We start from the raw sequence: 17,705 nt of genomic DNA, 5'->3' as shown, positions 1-17,705 counted from the left end.
GTAATACCGAGAGTCTCAGATCTTGGAGACTTCGTATTCTTCTTGTGAGACATCTTGGGAGGTGTACTGGTGAGGAGTTGGTTTACGGTCGGGATCAGGTATATATTCCTTAAGAAGAGAGGAATGAAAAACTGGGTGAATGCGACTGAGAGCAGGCGGTAACTTAATCTTAAAAGCCACCGGTTTAATTTTCCCCAGGATGGGAAAGGGACCAAGAAAACGGGGGGACAACTTAGAAGGTCGGACCCATCGGGGCAGAAACTTGGTCGAGAGCCATACCTTGGTTCCCCTTCTCCATTCCGGAACCGGGCGTCAATGGCTGTCTGCCTGCCTCTTGTAATGCCTGAGACTCTTCTCAAGGTTGGTCCTGGCCGTCTGGTGATCTTGGGAGATTTCAGTTAAGATAGATTCTACAGTTGGGGAGTTACTGGGGTGAGAGACAATGGCTAACAGAGCCCTGTGGTGAACCCCATGAGTACAATAGAAAGGGGTAAGACCATTGGCAGTGTGTCTGGAGTTGTTATAGACAAACTCTGCTGTGGGAAGAAGCAGAACCCAGTTATTCTGCAATTAGTTACTATAACATGTAAGATATTGCTCAAGGGCGGCATTAAGTCGCTCCGTCTGACCATTGTTCTGGGGATGGAACCCGGAGGAGAGAGCTCGATCAATACCCAACCGATTGCAGAGCGCTTTCCAGAACTTAGAGATGTATTGACTGCCTCGGTCAGACGTAACTTTGTCAGGAAGGCCGTGTAGACGAAAGATGTCTCTCGCAAACACCTCAGCCATTTTAGTAGCAGTTGGTAAACCCGGGAGAGGGGAAAAGTGAGCTAACTTGGTAAAAGAGTCAATAGTCACCATAATGCATGTACAGGAATTTGAGGAAGCAAGGTCGACTATGAAGTCAGTAGAAATGTGTCCCCAAGGACGTTGAGGTATGAGTGAGAAGACCAAATGGTTTGCCTATAGGATTCTTAGCTATGGCACAAACAGGACAAGCCACGATGTAGGATCTGACGTCTTCCTTTATCCCTGGCCAGTAAAAGGTCCTTCTAATGAGTTCTACCGTGTTAGACTGACCTCTATGACCTGCAGTCTTGGAGTCGTGACACCAGTATATAATCTTTCTGAGGTGGCCCGGGGGTATGTACAAACGATCTTGAAAGAACCAAAGGCCGTCTATTGCTTGATAGAGGAAGACTGTTTGTGTTCGTCTATCCAGGGATCCCCAATAATGGCTTCCTTGACATCTTGAAGAAAAACGTTGGTTTGTGCCACGATGCGGCCACCAGGAAACATGGGATCAGGTCCGTCAGTCTCAAAACAGGATCTGACTCTTTACGTGACAGAGCGTCGGCCAAGACATTCTTAGACCCAGGAAGGTATGTTATCAGAAAATTATATTGAGCAAAGAAGTGGGCCCATAGGGCCTGACAGGAGTTGGAGCATTCCATGGCCTGCAGCACCTTGAGATTCTTATGATCCGTGCGAATCAAAAAAGAATGCTCAGAGCCCAACAAAAGATGACGCCATTCCTCACAAGCCAGTTTCATAGCCAATAACTCTTTCTCCAATACTGAATAGTTTAATTGACTAGCTGTGAGTGTGCGGGAGAGATATGCTACGGGGTGTTCAACCCCCTCAGTGGCTTGGAGAAGAGCTGCTCCAATAGCTGTCAAGGAAGCGTTGGTCTCTACTATGAACTGTTTGTCTTGATCGGGTTGCTGCAGGATGGGGGCGGAGCAAAATAAGAATTTAAGCTGCTTAAAGCTCTCATCCGCTGTAAAGGACCACACAAATGCGCCTGCAGATTTCTTCAATAGGGAGGTTAAAGGTAGTACCGTTTCAGAAAATCCAGGGATAAACCTTCTATAGAAATTAGCTAAACCTAGAAACCGTTGCACCGCCTTGATGGAAGGAGGAGTGGGCCAATCGAGAATAGCCGAAACCTTATGTGGGTCCATGGAAATACCACGCTCTGATAGAATGAACCCCAGATAAGGTATGGAGGTAACCCCAAATTGACATTTTTCTGGTTTAGCCAATAAACTGTTCTTTTGAAGTCTGTCCAATACGGCAAGGACGTGAAGCTCATGGTCCTTCTCATCTTTGGAGAATACCAAAATATCGTCCAGATAAATAATTACCGAAAAGAACAGTAGGTCTGAGAACAAACGATCCATGACCCGCTGGAATACTGCTGGAGCGTTGACTAAACCAAAGGGCATTACCCTATATTCGTATAGCCCATACAGTGTACGGAAGGCAGTCTTCCATTCATCCCCCTTAGCAATGCGTAGTAAATGGTAAGCATTGCGGAGATCTAATTTGGTGAAAATCTTGGCATCTCGCACAGCCTCTAATATGTCTGAAATAAGAGGCATGGGGTAGCGATCTCTTATTGTGACCTTATTGAGCTCTCTGTAATCAATACAGGGCCTTAATTCATTGGAATCCCTCTTTGAGATAAAGAACAAAGGGGCTCCTGCTGGAGATTTAGAAGGTTGTATGAGACCGTTGTGGATATTGGTCACAAGGTATTTACGCAAAACAGCCGTCTCTGATTGGGAAAGAGGAAACATCCGGCCGAATGGAACTAAAGCGTTGGGCACCAGGTTAAATGCGCAGTCTTCGGGCCGATGAGGCGGCAAATTAGCCGGTTTTACTTCATTAAAAACGCTTTGGTATTGTACACAGAAGCACAGTAAGGCATGAATGCTTACAGAGTCTTGATTGGGATGTGGAACAAGCTGCAGTTTGGTATAAGCCGGTCGAGGAAGGCAATGCTGTTTGCAATAGTCTGATTCAAAGCTCAGCCGATTCAATGCCCAATCCGCCTGAGGATGGTGTCTACGGAGCCAGGTGATACCTAATATAACTGGAAAATGAGCAGCCCTTATGTCAAATTTGAATGTTTCCACATGCTGAAAAATCCGAATCTGTAGTTCTTCAGTGGTCTGTGTGATGAGCCCTGAAGAGAGCGGCGTACCATCCACCCCTCCACAGGTTGTCCTTCCTTGCGAGTAAGTCTTTTAAGACCGACTTTAACGGCCCATACTGTATCAACAAAGTTACCAGCGGCTCCGCAATCCAAGAGTGCTAGGCTATCCACCTGTTGATCATCGATCTTCACACTAACATTAACTACCATGAGCCGGGAGTCTTCTTGGACTTCTTGGGTAGAAATGGAGAGAGTTACATAGGGACTGGCCGATACAGTTAAACCCCGGACTCTTGTCCCCTTTAGGTCCGGGGTTGCTCGTTTCCCGAGCGACTTGGTGGTAATTCAGAACAGTCTCTAAATTTATGCTTATCTGAGCCACAGTATGCACACAAACCTCTCTCTCTTCGGCGTCTTCTTTCTTGCGCGAGAGTGGTGCCCGGGTAGTTCCGATCTGCATAGGCTCTTCTCGGGGTAAGGACGGTATTGAACCAGAAGTAGTAGGCAGATCACTATTAGGAAGATTTCCTCGATAGCGTCTTCTTTCTAGACGCCTTTCCTGGAGTCTGAACTCAATCTGTAGCACTGTGGACAAGAGGTCATAAAAAGAAATCAGTTGTGGAGCGCGAGCCAACTCGTCCTTTAGATCCTCTTTAAGACCCCTGCGGAATATTGCAAATTGGGCCTGTTCCGGCCAGCCCGCAGAAGCAGCTAAGGTCTTGAAGGTGGTGATGTAGGACAGAAGATCCGAATTGCCCTGGCGCACATCCAATAAATCTTCGTAGGTGGAATAGGTCAGTTCTGGCCTTTCAAAGGTCTGTTTTAACAAAGCCTGAAAACCGGCATAATCTTGTAATACTGGGTTCTCTCAGGTGACAAAAGGAGTAGCCCAAGCTAATGCATTGCCTGTCATGTTGGAAATCAAAAAACCGACCTTCGATTGGTCAGTTGCGAACATTCGAGGTCGGAAAGTGATGTACACTGTAGCAGCTTCTAGAAATTCCTTCAGCTTCTTGGGAAATCCATCACATTTTCCTGAAGGTAGAGCCATTAGAGGTAACTCCGGAGGGGGTGACTCGCAACTGGAAACCAATTGTTTGAGGGCTACATTCTCTGCCTTAATCGTCTGCAGTTCACAGCTTTCCATAGTTCTTGAACTTGTTCCTGCAACTGCTCGGGGGTAGCCATAGTAACTCTTTGGAGTTGAAAACTGTCAATAATCCCCTTTATACCACCTTGCTGATATGCTTCAAAGGGTCCGACCTCCCCAACCGTGGCATCACTCTCCTCACCTGTAGCTCCGGTATCCGCTTCTTCTATACCTTGACGGTGAGCTCAATAATCCATCTCCCTCTTTGATGCCAGTGACCTGACCCGGATAGAAGCCGTGGCAGATTTACTTTGAGACCACTCCACGACCCCAGCCCGGGCCAGGCAATACAGGAGGAAAAAGCTTTGAAGCAGAAAAAACCTCCTGGGTATCCGGAAGTGATAGGAGCCTCGGAACTGAATGAAGCGGTATCCTAAGCAGATTCAGAAGGTCCCCGGAACGCCAAACCCAAAACAGAGCGTTAGAATCAGACACCAGGGAAGGTAGGTAAAGCTGGAAGTATAAACAGAAAACTGCAATAAGGAGATAGGAGCCAGTACCGAGACACGAGGAAGAGGTGGGAACAAAGAGAGAAAGAAAGCAGCCTAACGGAGGAGGGCCGCAAGGGGAGAGAAACAAGTAAGGAGAAAAGAAGCCGCAGAACGGCGAGAGGGACAGAGCTTCGGAACGAAGCAAAAGAGAAAAAACAGCGTTATGACCACAAAGCTGAAGGAAAGCAAGACGATTGCAACGCGCCGCCAGCGGGGAGAGAAGGAAGGAAGTACTCTCCGCTGACGGTCAAAACAAGGAAGACTAGAGCGCTGCAACAGACGGGAGAAGGCGTGGTGGAACAATCAATGGCGGCGAAGCTGCACTCGCGGCAACAACCGCCATCCATCCCGGAATGGGACACTTCCGTTCAGCCATCTCTGCAGGGCATGTTCTTGTTAAAGGAGAGTCGATGGGGTAGACACTTTCTAGTTAGGAAAGTATTACGGTCCATTTGAATTAAATTTCCTTCTAAGGCTAGGTATTCTGTTTTTTCGGATGTGAATATGGTTTTCCGCTTGTTTCAGTCTTGGCCAGGAAATGAGAAGTTGTAACACTCCCAGCTATCTGCAAAGTTGACTATGCTGTTATTTCCCATTCCCATTAAAAGAGTTTCAGATGTTAAAGATTTAGATGTGGATAATAAAGTCTATTCCTCAGATGGGGTAACCTTTTGTCTTGCCCTCAGAATTAAGTTTTTGACTACCTTGATTTATTATCATTCTTTCCCAGAGGATCAGAAATGATGCGTGGTTCATTGCTTGCAGTGTTTGTGTTACTAGCGATTTGCGATCTCCATCAACCTCTTAGCTGCTAATATCCATCAGAAAACCTTTTGGGGCAGTGTCCTCAGCCACTTTGTCTTGCAGGGCGCATTGGTTTATGAAGGATGTGGGGTGGATGTTTCCACCTTTTGGAGCTCATTTGGCTGGGGTGGGGGTACACAGCTTCTAAATCCGCTTTGATGGGAGGAAGGTTGGAGGATATTCTCTGTGCAGCTGATTGTCTAAGCATTTACTTTTAAAACCTTTCACCATAAAAAAGGGTCAGCATATGGTGAATATGGTGTTGCAAGAGCTTTGAACTTGTGTAATAGGAAGCCTCTGGTCTCGAAATAGAATGGCTAATCCCCGGCACTAGTGTGAGCTGGGGTTTAGATTCTATTAAGAGACATGGAGTTGAGTATTATCCCTCCAACCCTCACTCATTGTTTGTTCTCGCTTTCTTGCAGTGTTCGTTTGAGGAGAAGTTCCATGGGACGAGTTCACGAAGGTTACAAGGGAGTCAAAGCTTTGCTTGGAGTTCAATTTCAGGATGGATGGCGTTTCTCGATTGTAGCATGATTTCTGTTCAGGGGTTCATCTCGCAAATTCAGAAGAGCATAAGGGACTAATTGCAACAGGGTTTATACTGTGGAAGAAGACCCTGACTGGCTAATTAATTCACAGCTGTTATCTTGCACTGGTGTCTTTCCCCAAGTTTCAAAAAATGTTGGCGTTTTAAAAATGTTTGATGTGATGAAACCATATTTAAATCTTTGCTGCTGGTTGTGAAGTAAAGTGAATTCATAACACTTGTCTCCTTGTCTCCTAATAGAATCTAAACCTCCACTCACGATAGTGCACAGGGTTAGCCATTGTTGCTGCCTCTGCAGCGCCACTACGCAATCCAAAATGGCCGACCGCCTCAGAAAAACCTGTTTGACTCTTCTGCAAGCTGCGTTGCAACACTTCATGTATTGGAGCCAGATGAATGTACCTTTCCTCGCATTATTCTGTTCTTTTCTTCCTTTCTTCAGCCTGTTTCCCATTTGTTTTCCCTTGATCGCCTGTCTTCTTGGAATCTCCTTTACCATTCCTCCTTGAATTCTGCTTGGAATCCTGAGCCTTTCGAATCTGCTCCTGACCAGCCTGCTCCTTGGAATCATAGGAATATTCTCCTTCTTCCAGCTTGCCTTCTCCACCAGATTCCATTGGAGTTTTCTATCCTTCCCCTACTTGGGGAATGTGCTGGAGGAAGCTGCCCGGTTCCTCGCTCAATCAGGGTGCCAACTGGCTTCATCCAGGAAAAGACACTATCTCTTCGAGGCAAGACAGAGACATAAGTCAGGGTGAGTCCGAATTCTTCTCGCAATTGTGACAGTTAATCCATGCCTACAAGGTTTTGGGATATGGGTGATTGACAGGAAAGCGAACCATAGATTATCTTTATATCCAGTCTAAACAATCATTGGCAAAGCCAATAGTGTTGGCATGTGCAATTGTTTGTTGCATGCTACATTTATGGGTACACATGTAAATATTTGGGTTCTACTTACCCAGTGATTGCAAACATGACTGTATGTTAGTGTATGCAGCAATATAGCAATAGTAATAGACCTAGTTTTCACAGAAGCACTGGCACCGTAAGCAACAGTATGGTGCTTCCGTTTCCCCACTACCATAGAGTCCCATTGGACTCTATGGGAATAGGGACTTAAGATTTCCGCCGCCTGATATCCCTGGCCAGAATGTCAGGCAGCGGAAACGGTATTATGGGGTTACCGCCAACCTCGTAATAAGGCCAATTGTGTACTAATTTTGTGTCAACAAATACCAAGTTGCAGACATGTTTAGAACTTTTACAGTAAGCATGGTGATTTCGGAGGTGATGTAGGTTGGCAGGGGTAGGGGTGAGTTAAGAAGAGAGGCAGTACGCAAGGATGAGCTTGGTATGCATGGGCGTGCCAGGATGAGTGGGGATAGGTGAGGTGATCTAGGGTGAATGGGTGCATGGGTGCTGGTAGGCAGGGGTGCAGTAGGTGGGTATAGGATTGGTAGGGTGGGTGAGCAAGGTGTGGTAGGGAGAGTGGGTTAAGGTCAAGTGTTGGGCTCTAGGGGCAGAGTGGGGTGAGGTGGTGTGTGGGATTAGAAAAGATCAAAGGTAGATGAGGGTGAGGTACGATGGGGGTTTGGAGTGTGGTGGGGAAGAGTTGGGTGGGAGTAGAAAAGGAAGAGCAGTGGGGTGGGGTAGATTAGTGTAGGCTTGGTGGGTGGGGATTGAGTGGGTGGGCTTTAGGGTAGTGGGGTGAGAACTGATTGGGATAGAGTGGGGTTGGAAAATAATGGGGTGGTTGGTGGTAGAGGGTTTATTAAGAGTGGGGGTGAGAGAAGAGGGTAGAGGGGTGATGCAGAGTGGGGGTAGAGTAGTGTGGGATTGGGTTAGAGCACTTTGGGGTTAGGGATAGAGTGAGCTGGGGTTATCGGTAAAGTGGGGATAATGTAACGGGTATGGGTAAAGTGGGTTGAAATGAGGTGAAGTGGGAGGGGTAACTTGAGGCAAGAAAGGGCTATTGAGGTGTGGTAGAGTGGGCAGTGTAGTATGGTGGACAGATTGGTTGGGTGGTGTGGTGCAAAAGAGTAGTGGGGTAGAGTATAGTGGGTGGGGTAGAGAAGGTAGAGTACTGGGTAGAGTGGGTGGAGATAGGGAAAACATTATGTAGGGTGGGGCAAGGGTAGAGTGAGGTGTGTAAAGGAAGAGTTGGGTGCAGGTAGGGGAAGAATTAGGTGGGGGCATGTTTAGAGTATGGTGGGGAAAGGGGAAAGTGGGTAGGGGTTGAATGGAGTGAGGTAGAGGTTGTGGTAGACTAGAGAGGGGTGGGATGGGATAGGTTGAGAGGGTAGAGTGGGGTGAGGCAGATGAGTGGATGGTTAATGTAGTGGGTATAGCAGCGGGGAAGGGTGCAGTGGGTGAGGGTGTAGGTGTAGAATTGTGGGGTGGGTTCAAATAATGGAATGAGTACTAGGGTAGAGTAGTGAGGTGGGTTGATGGGTAGAATGGGGTGATATGGAATAGAGGGGTGGATATGGTAGTGGGCTGGGGTTCTGTAGGTGGAGTAGTGGAGGTAGAGTAGTAGGATGGAGTGGAATTGCATGTGGATGCTAATTCCCCAGCAGAGTCTTTGGAGTCGTGTGGTTCGTGTACGTGGAGCGGAGTATGTTTGCTATTTCCATTTCCTTTGGGCGTGACTCTGTGAAATACTGACTCGCACCGCGAAGCGGTCGCTGAGTCAAGCAGTCTTTTGAGTCCTTGGACTCCTTCGAAATCTTGATCTGCGGAGAGCCTCCTGGCGTTATCATTTGTGGCCCCTCAGAGAAAATGAGCAATGCCACCATGAGAGAAAGAGGGAAGCCAGCTCAACCCCAGAGCACAAGATCACAACTACGCCGTGGGAATTCAGAGTTACAATTGGAAGGATTCGAGCGACAACCGAGCCAAGCAAGTCAAGTAAGTCAAGCAAGCTTGCAACTATTGACCGTAAATCCAACAAATAACAATGAGAACGTAACGTTGGAAGACGCCCCTTCCCGTGCAGAGCAGAGTTGTGCTGAAAACAGAAACACGTTTGTCCAACGAATGCATAAATGAATGGGAAACCTCTAAAATAAAATGGTGTTCTGAATCCAACAGCTTGTGTAGAGGCAGCTTGGCTGTCTGCTTTAATGCAGCTTGCCACAGTGACAGTGGCGGCTAGACGTATGCAGGGCGGCTGGCAGAATGTGAAAACGATTTGAGAATATCAGCGGCTGTGCCCCGGTGTAACGTCGAATTCTGCTCATCGTCGAAAAATGCTTAGGCTGCTACTGCGCATGCGTGAATTTCAATGGCAAAGCAAAATCCGACGGTACTGTAACGTCGGATTTTGCTTACCCGTCAGAAAATGCTTTCTGCCCGCCGGGGGCAGCGGGGACAGGTGCAGGGGCAGCTGTACATTAACCCTATTAACCCTATGTTCCCACAGGGCATATTATTTATTTTAACCCTATGTTGTGCAGCGCAGTGCATTAACCCGTCAGAAAATGCTTTCTGCCGTCAGAAAATGCTTTCTGGTCTACGGGGCAGGGGCAGCGGGGACAGGGGCAGGGGCAGCTGTACATTAACCCTATTAACCCTATGTTTCCACAGGGCATATTATTTATTTTAACCCTATGTTGTGCAGCGCAGTGCATTAACCCGTCAGAAAATGCTTTCTGCCGTCAGAAAATGCTTTCTGGTCTACGGGGCAGGGGCAGCGGGGCAAGGGGCAGGGGCAGCTGTTCATTAACCCTATTAACCCTATGATTCCACAGGGCATATTATTTATTTTAACCCTATGTTGTGCAGCGCAGTGCATTAACCCGTCAGAAAATGCTTTCTGCCGTCAGAAAATGCTTTCTGGTCTACGGGGCAGGGGCAGCGGGGCAAGGGGCAGGGGCAGCTGTTCATTAACCCTATTAACCCTATGATTCCACAGGGCATATTATTTATTTTAACCCTATGTTGTGCAGCGCAGTGCATTAACCCGTCAGAAAATGCTTTCTGCCGTCAGAAAATGCTTTCTGGTCTACGGGGCAGGGGCAGCGGGGACAGGGGCAGGGGCAGCTGTACATTAACCCTATTAACCCTATGTTTCCACAGGGCATATTATTTATTTTAACCCTATGTTGTGCAGCGCAGTGCATTAACCCGTCAGAAAATGCTTTCTGCCGTCAGAAAATGCTTTCTGGTCTACGGGGCAGGGGCAAGGGGCAGGGGCAGCTGTTCATTAACCCTATGTTTCCACAGGGCATATTATTTATTTTAACCCTATGTTGTGCAGGGCAGTGCATTAACCTGTCAGAAAATGCTTTCTGCTGTCAGAAAATGCTTTCTGGTCTACGGGGCAGGGGCAGCGGGGCAAGGGGCAGGGGCAGCTGTTCATTAACCCTATTAACCCTATGATTCCACAGGGCATATTATTTATTTTAACCCTATGTTGTGCAGCGCAGTGCATTAACCCGTCAGAAAATGCTTTCTGCCGTCAGAAAATGCTTTCTGGTCTACGGGGCAGGGGCAGCGGGGCAAGGGGCAGGGGCAACTGTTCATTAACCCTATTAACCCTATGATTCCACAGGGCATATTATTTATTTTAACCCTATGTTGTGCAGCGCAGTGCATTAACCCGTCAGAAAATGCTTTCTGCCGTCAGAAAATGCTTTCTGGTCTACGGGGCAGGGGCAGCTGTACATTAACCCTATTAACCCTATGTTTCCACAGGGCATATTATTTATTTTAACCCTATGTTGTGCAGCGCAGTGCATTAACCCGTCAGAAAATGCTTTCTGCCGTCAGAAAATGCTTTCTGGTCTACGGGGCAGGGGCAAGGGGCAGGGGCAGCTGTTCATTAACCCTATGTTTCCACAGGGCATATTATTTATTTTAACCCTATGTTGTGCAGGGCAGTGCATTAACCTGTCAGAAAATGCTTTCTGCTGTCAGAAAATGCTTTCTGGTCTACGGGGCAGGGGCAGCGGGGCAAGGGGCAGGGGCAGTTGTTCATTAACCCTATTAACCCTATGTTTCCACAGGGCATATTATTTATTTTAACCCTATGTTGTGCAGGGCAGTGCATTAACCCGTCAGAAAATGCTTTCTGCTGTCAGAAAATGCTTTCTGGTCTACGGGGCAGGGGCAGCGGGGCAAGGGGCAGGGGCAGCTGTACATTAAACCTATTAACCCTATGTTTCCACAGGCTCATATGGAGTCAGTCCTGGCGCCATAGGCGCCAGGCTCATAAATTAAAACTTACCTGATGCAGACCATGCTGCAAACTTACCTGATGCAGACCATGCTGCCTGAGCTCCAAGCCAAACGAGGCTTGGAAGGGACTATTTTACCTAGGGACTATTTTTTACTCGGGTGGGGCTGAGGAGGAATACCTACCTGGGACTACTTTGGGGGCTATTTAAACCACGCTCGAAGAACAGCACACGCTTCGCGTTATTCTGCATCCAGCAGCGTAATGCTCACCGTGCCTGCAAGTCTGCATCCAGTCTTCTGCCACACCCGCCTCGAGTTTGGAGCTCCTAGAAAAAGGGAGAAAGAAGGAGAAAAGGTTAGAACAAGAGCAATACCTTTGATCCTTACCTGAATTCCCGATCCATCGCGCCTTCGAGCTGGAAGAAAGAAGTTGTTTTATGCGCGCCGCCTCGCCAGCTGCAGTGCCGCGCTGAACTCACCGGCCTTCGCCGCATCTTCACATTTCACCGCATCCTCCTGCATGTTCCCGCCGCACTCCGGCACCTAAGGAGAAGACAAGAACAGCAAGGTGAGCCAAGGGAATACACAGAGGAATACCCCCTATAGACTTACCCCTGATTTTACCACTGGGGGTATTATTCTTCTTCACGGGTCGGCACAGCTTCCACTGCATCCTAGCCGAACCCCGGCCCCTAAGGGGAAACAAAAGGACAGCAAGGTGAAACAAGGGACTAACAAGGGAAACCCTCCTCACCACAAAAGACTTACCTGATTTTACTGCCGGAGGCATTATTCCCCGAGACTTCATACTTTCTCTCAGCGCTTGAATAAGGGAGAAAGCAACAGGTTACATATGGACATAATTTTTTCGAACTGTGTTGGATAATACAAATCCTTACCAGAACATTACCGGTTGCCACGAGGAACTCTTCAGTAGGGTCAAGCTGCAACCTGCAAGGAATCGGACAAGAGTGAAAGTCAGGCATTTGAACTCTTACGAACTACATACGGCGTCTTGCTAGGAATATCGGAGTCAATATTGTCCTGGAACTCACCAATTCCTTCGAGCCAGTGAAGTAACTGGTTATCCACGCGCCCCTGCGCTCAATGCAGGATGGAGAGCTCATCTTTTCAAATCATCAGGCGAGACTATAAGAGGGGACATCCAAGGTGATCAGTGGGGAGAACAGCGGGGTGGGGGGATTTAATTCCCTTTCTCCATTTGCAGAAGAATATTCCTACGGGTCAAGCAAACAAAGCTAAGTGGGCCAGTCCAGTCGTCATCTCGGCCCTACGCGTCACATTGGTGGAGGTCACAGCAGTCCAGTCCAGATCGACGCCTTTGTGGGAGCCAGGTGAGCGTAACACCGGGTTGTAGGGCGAGTGGGTGGTGTAGATAGTTTAAGCTTTGTGCAACCTGGCCAGACTCCACACACACTGCATCCGAGTGGCCCCCCCTGTTGAGGTTCGCAAGGCAGGAATTCTGCAGGTGGGTGAGGGTGGAGAAGCCCAGGGATCCAGAGCCCTCTATCAACAAGCTCTATCAGAGCCACCTATTTCTGGGCTATTGCAGAGGGATGGGAGCCTTCACTGTCGCAGCAGCATGAACTGGGATGGGGTTGTTGAGGCTCGATCAGCGCCTGAGCAGGGTGTGATCTTCAATGTTGAGTAAGTATAGGGCCGCCCACCATCAGCGCACCCAGAGGCCAATGACCATTCAGTCGTGCCCCCTATGGCCCAAGTTGGCGGCTCGTGGAGCTCGAACTCCTGTGCAGTCGCGGGAGAAACACAGATTGTGGGGGAGTGAATGAGCACCCCCGCCGCACAGCAGCACCCCCGGCAGGGGCAGGACAGGCCGCAGCGAGGCTCGCAGTGTCCCCGGGGGGGGGGGGGGGGAGGGCCAGCCCAGGGAAAACGAAGCCTCAGCTGTGGTTGCCAGATCCAGGCCCACCCGCCCCCAGGGACTCACCGTCTGTGTCGTGGGCTCCGGGCTCCACCCGTCCAGGGCCGCAGGAGGGGGGGTACCCCACCAAGTGTGTAGATGTTAGGAAGGCTGCGGCGGGCGCCCCCCACCAGCACACCCCAGCCCGGAGCAGCGGCAGAGCAGACCCGCTCAGCGCCAGAAGGGTCGAGTGCGGCAGCAGTCCACGCTGCACACCAGAAGCCGCAGGTTCCAAGGGTCGGGGTTCGATGTCGCTGCAACCGTAGCAGCCCCTAGGGAAGCTCTGTACACCCCCCCCCCATCCCTGGGCGCAGAGGATCCGGCTTGATCAGTGCTGGGGAATCCAATCAGGCGGGCACAGAGCGCCTCCCCCACAGCAGGCCGCAGATGCCCGGCCCTAGCAGACACTCCCACGGAAGCGTCAGTCGGATCAGGCCGATGCCGACTCCCCGTCCACCAACAGCCGCCCAAAGCTCCGTAACGGAGCCGGCTCTCGTCTCCAGACCCGGCTGATAATTAGACTGGGTGCATGGGAGTAATCTGTTGATGTCCCCCCGGTAGACTACGGCGCACCAACGCTGATTTCCACAAGAATAATGCCTCCCAGCACAGAGCCTTCACTTAGGTGGCCATCTTCACCGAGCGCAACAGCGCCGCCCAGGCCCTTTTTATTTGACACAATGCCATTAGGACTGCCTATTTTCATTTGATGGTCGACGCTTACTCCCATTGTAGATTTAGGTTTAGATTAGATGTTTTTCCAACCTGCATACAGTTTAATAAACACCCTTGAACTGTGAGCACTTGTCTGTCTTTACTGTTGACACCATGAGTTCCTTACACTACCCTCAAACAAGCCTGGTTGTTTCTGGGTACTGCAAAAATCCTGTAGTAGAGGTCGGAGCCCATATCTGACTGAGGAACCGGCTCCAACACCTGCATGTCCAAAAGAAGAAGGATCTCCCGCAACAGTGCCGGGGACCCTCTCTGAAGCAGAGGAGAAGAGGGTAGAGGAAAAAGAAGAGGAAGACAGAAGCCAGTGCAGCCGCGAAGAGAGCCAGCCGGCCCCCACCAGCGAGCTGTGTTACCTGACCGTCACGTCATTGCTTCTTGGCGTCCGAGGTAGGAGCGGAGGAGGAGGAGCGGAAAAAGCGGTGCAAGGTCCTCTGCTGCTTCCTCCTGTGGTCGCTGGGGGATCAGTCAGGCTGCAGCGTATCATGGTCCCTGAACCCCTTCAAGCTGCTGATGGAGCAGGGTTTGAAGTCGGACCTGCCCTGGGTTTGAGGGAAGGACTTCTGCCCAGGTTTGGTCAGGATGGCCAGGGACTTGGCAGTTTGCGTTGAGGTCTTCTTTACTGTCAGCTTGTCATCGGTGGTCGAATGAAAGAGGTCCGTCCCTTCGAACTGAAGGTCTAGACTCCTCTCCTTTACATCTAAGGAGAACCTTGTGGCAAGCATCTACGCCGTCCACCTCCTCTAGACCCCCAGGCAGAGGCATCTACTGGCTGTGTCGATGTGCGAGACCAAAGACCCCATGAGGTCCTGCGCAACTGCGCAGGTCTCTGTCAGCCTGGCTTTAATAGAGGCCTGTCTCTCCGGGTGTATGTCGGGCAGGAACTCCCCCGATCTCTCGCCACAGCTTCTAGTTCACCGTGGCTAGAAGGGTATCAGCGTTGGCCTGTCGCAAGTGCAGCCCAGCGTTGAGATAACATCTCCTGCCGAATAGACTCGAGGGCCCTGTCCTCCTTGGATAGACAGGTAGAGGCGGCCCCTGCTGTGGACGACAACGAGGATGGCTTGGATTCCAAAGAGGCTGCTGCCACAACTGAAGAGTGTGGTTGAGGGTGGGAGGCCAGGAGGACTGGTTCCCCATCCAGTAGCCTAAAGCGGCTGTCCAATTTCTTGTTCATCTGGGCGTTGGCCTGTGGCTTCTCACAGAACTTTTTAGCCACGAAAGGACATCTTTCTGAAGGGGAATGCCTGATCGGATTGTGGCGCGTGGGCCAGGACCTCCGCCAACACCCCTGATTCCAATCAGACCAGGAATGAGCAACAGGTATAAGATAGCACCTGCATCCTTAATAGGAATCTGAGCTTCACACACACACAGACACACACAGACTATAAAAGGGAAAAATCACAATTTTAAAGCAAATGCTGGAGGTACCACGTATGCATTATTCACTACCTGCAAAGCAGAATGCTGGATAAATTGCAATAAGGCCCGCAAAAAGGATGTAGCTTAACATTCCAAGTCCTGCAGACAAGCACCGGTCAAAGATCTGTCATTTGCTTACAAATTGCAAGCCCCCCCAGCCTCTGCCCACAAGCATCCAGCATGATGAAGGGCAACCCTCTGAAGTGTGGGGCAGGGAACAAAAGTATAAATTGGTCCATCCGTCATCTGATCATAATCCAACAGTCAGTACACCACACAAAGTTTGCGATGAAGAGTAAATCCTGGGTAACAAAGGAGACCGCTTTGCACACTCCCTGAAGAAACACCTGTTGCTCCATAAGTGCTTCAACAAAATTTAGGGCATAATCAGCGTACACCCGGTGAATAGAAATCCAGAACAAAAAAGCAGCCAGTTGAAGCAAAGAACTTTGCCAATTTTCCAACCAGCTCATACATTGTGGACAGATCCAACAATATGAGCCCACTAGGGCAAAGAGCATTCAACAGTCTGAAGAAGCTGGCAAATCAAGGGTTAGTAGGCTACCATGCTTTCCTGAACAGGATAGTGAACCGCAGAGATTGACGTTCTAAGCATTACTGATGCAGTATGCAAAACCACACCAAAAAAGCAAGCCTAATGATTTGACCACAGCAACCACACCGACGGCCATACAAGAAAGATCTCTACATGGACAGCAATACACCCAGAAGACCAGACTGAAGCATACCAATTTCTAGTCCCAGTCCTTGGATCAAATGTTCTTAGGCAAAGGGGGCTCTGTGGCTCAGGTCGGCGACGGCGGACGGCTGTCCGGTGTTTCTCTTTGATCTCCTCGGCGGTCCCTTTCGTAGGTCTGTCTACCAGGGAGCTTTGGCAAAGATCGGCTGGTGCACAATGGCCCCTTGTAGCTCGGGAAGAGATCTCCTAGCCAGGTCCTCGCTTGGATCAGTTCCTTGAAGGCACAGCAGCTTTCAGATTAGCGAAGGACAGCAGCAGCAGTTCTTCTTCCAGTGGGCTTCAAAGGTAAGCATAGGTTTCAACTTCAGCTTCTGAACTGCATCAGTTTCGATGTCAGTTTCTACTTCAGCTTCTGAGCGATTTCTAGTAGTGAAAGGCCCCCAGATATACTGTTGATCTCCCATTCATTCTGCTGGGTCACACTCAGGCAACCAATCACTCAGAAGGGCAGTCAGGCAGCCAATCAGGCGCACAGTGCATTCAGGCCATTCTTCTCCATCCAGACACTCACAACACAGAATGTGGATTCGGCCAAGTACCATGCCATTCAGCACTACACACTGCATTCATACCAGTTTTGGGCAGGGCTGTCTCAGTCATTGTGTCAAACGCCAGATACTAGACACCCATAACACAGAATGTGTATTCGTCACACACTCCATTCCCCTAGGTCCCACCCCAAGGGCGTACCCACAACATACAGTGATTGGGAAGGCTCCAGCCAGTCTGGCCTGGACTTCCCCCACAACACCATATATGGAACTTCCACCCAACAGCCAGTCAGGGAGAAGGGACAGAGTCAGGGCTTCCTGTGACTTTGGGAAAAGTAAGGTAACAGGCGATAGAAAGCAAGAGGCCACCGGGGCCATCTTGTTTCCTAACAGGAAACCACTGATTCCAATGACAGGGCCTGGGCATCCCAAAATGGACATTCAACCGTAAATGTGTACGCCCCCTACGCCCTTTGGTTTGACGGTAGTCCATAGTGCTAAAGTGCCATCTCCGGGCTTCGTTATCCCTGGTGTCATGAGTCAGTGCTGCACTGCGTGCTTCTGTTCAGTCCTCGGGGCACTTCCCCTGTAGTAGCTTGATCAGAGGCTATCCTGCTATACCCAAGAGGCGCATGTTCCTTGGACACCAAGCACCCCTCGATCCTTCCTGTAGGAACTCCAATAACCTTGACCAGTCTGTGCAGAACCCTCTTGTATGCTCTCACAATATCTCTCTATTTTGGGGCAGTCCCACCTATGTGGCTCCACGTTCCCTCCCTTCCACATTCCCTCCAACAGAATTTCGATTCCCCCAGGTCAATTTTGTGGAGTCTTTAGGGCGTTGGGTGCCAATGGAAAAGCAGTTTTACCCAGATTTCCCGAATTTGGAGGGATCTCGTGAGCTTGGGAATGCTCACTGAAGAAGGGAGGCCACACTGAATAAACAAGTGTTCATTAACACAGAGCTCGCCAGTCGCCCCTCTCACTTCAAGCCGCCTTTCATTTCCTTTCCAACTGCCGTTCCTCGCTGCGGTCACGCGACTCTCATTCCAAACAAGCACGAGAGCACGCGCGACCGCCGCGAGATACTTTACATTCTCTACACATCTTCCCCCTCAAACAGGGCAAATATACTTTATATAATGCTTATAACTGTAATGTAAAACTTAACAACTATAATTAAAATAAATCAGAAAATTTGTCTGAACCAGAATATAATAAATAAATAAATAAAG

General features: G+C 49.4%; 1 long non-coding RNA gene across 1 annotated transcript in view; it reads left to right on the top strand.

The window, feature by feature from the left end:
* Positions 1-8,594: 8,594 nt before the first annotated feature.
* LOC138567269 (uncharacterized) overlaps positions 8,595-17,705 on the top strand; it is a 35,032-nt gene continuing 25,921 nt past the window's right edge. The window contains exon 1 of the long non-coding RNA XR_011302149.1: positions 8,595-8,849. This is a non-coding gene — a long non-coding RNA (uncharacterized lncRNA). The remainder of the gene's footprint in view (positions 8,850-17,705) is intronic.

The sequence above is a fragment of the Ambystoma mexicanum genome, chromosome 2p (genome assembly GCF_040938575.1).
Source record: "Ambystoma mexicanum isolate Mex_15411 chromosome 2p, UKY_AmexF1_1, whole genome shotgun sequence".
NCBI lineage: Eukaryota > Metazoa > Chordata > Amphibia > Caudata > Ambystomatidae > Ambystoma > Ambystoma mexicanum.
This window is presented reverse-complemented; position numbering and strand designations above follow the sequence as displayed.